The sequence below is a fragment of the Fonticula alba genome (assembly GCF_000388065.1).
Source record: "Fonticula alba strain ATCC 38817 unplaced genomic scaffold supercont2.5, whole genome shotgun sequence".
NCBI lineage: Eukaryota > Rotosphaerida > Fonticulaceae > Fonticula > Fonticula alba.
This window is the reverse complement of record NW_009242975.1, coordinates 1,725,531-1,727,071: the sequence shown is the minus strand read 5'-3', so window position 1 is coordinate 1,727,071 and position 1,541 is coordinate 1,725,531.

Below are 1,541 nucleotides of genomic sequence, written 5' to 3'. Positions count from 1 at the left end.
CCCGCCCCGTGACAGTGGGATGGACATTCCGCGGCTACCGAAAGGAGGGGCCAGCGTGCGCTGGCCCGCCAGTCGCCGGGTATTGATCGATGCATTCTTCCCCCTGCCTGGGTGTGGTCGCCCCTCCTGGCCCCTTGCGCCCGGCATGCTTAGCCCCAGCGCCGGGCGCCGGCCGGCTGTGGTGCTGCCTCTCTCCCACTGTCTCCGCCCGTCTCTGTGCGTCTTTGTCTTTCTTCGTCCGTCGCAGCGCCTGTCTTTGCCTGTCTTTGTCTGCTCCTGTCCCCGGTCCCCCCCCCCCCGGGCCTCAGCCCAGCGGCTCCGCTGCCCCCGGGCGCTGGCCCAGCCCACGCGAGGGCCGCACACGCCCTTCCGGGCCATTTTTCCCCCTCTCCTTTACAGGCCCCGCCGTCGCCGCCCCGCCCGGAGCCCTTCCTCCGCCCTCCCTACGCCGCGGGCGGGCGGGGGGCCGCCGGCCAAGAGCCGGGATTGACCCAAAAGCGACCGGTCAGGTGCCGTGAGGTGGGGATCCGAGCGCGGGCACTGGCGGTGACACGGCGACGGCACCGCGGCAACCTTGGTCGGTGTGCTCGAAAGGCGGGGCCTGTGCCGGCGGGCGACCAGGCGCGTGTGTGCGCCTGGCGCCTCCGCCGCTCGGCCGGTCCTGTCGGAAATATATGCAGCGTCCCCAGCTGGTGGCCGCGAGGGAGGGGCCCCCGCGGCAGGGGGAAAGCCCGCCTGCCGCGTCTGCCCGTGCGTGCGCGTGTCCGTGCGCGGCATGTGCGGGGGGGGGGGGGATTTCGCACTCCCTCCAGGTGCAGGGCCGATGCCCTCTTTTTGATGTTTACCTTCCGGGGGACCGGCCGCCGGCAACGCGTCTGTGCTCTGGCCGGGGCCGGGCAGAGGAGGCCTGCCACCGCGGCCCGGCGCGCTGGGCAGGGGGCCCCAGTACTCCCTCCCGATGCACGGCCACATGCTCCGGAGGGGGGGGGGGGGGGGGGGGCGACGATGAGGAAAGGAGGGCACCACGAAGCCAAACGCGCCGGCGCCAATGGCTGCCGCTCCGGAAGCAGGGCGCCTGGCGGCGCGACGGCAAGCGACCTTGGCGAAACCCAGGTCGGACGCGCCCGGCTGCGCGACACGTCGGCTCCCGTCCCTCGGCGCTCTCCCGCCCCCCCCCCCCGGGGGGGGGGAGGGGGCGGATACGGGCAAGCGGACCGTGGGCGACCCGTAATTTGATGGTGCGCGTGGTCCACCGGGTGTCTTTTGTTGGGGGCGGGGGCGGGGCAGGGGGGGGGGGGCGTGAGAGGGGCGATTTGAAAGTACACGCAAGTGCGTGTGTGCCCTGGCAGATGGAGAAGCCGCTCGGACCCTGCCGGCGGTGCGCGAGCTCTGGGCGACGGGTCGGCCACTCCCCGCCCCCCCCCCCCTCCCGTCGGAGACCTTCGGGTCCCGAACAGGCGAGCCGAAGGGGAAAACCCCTGCCTGGGGGCGAGGTCTGGCCGGGGGGGGTGGGCCTGATCGAGCTGGTCCTCTTCAAGAAG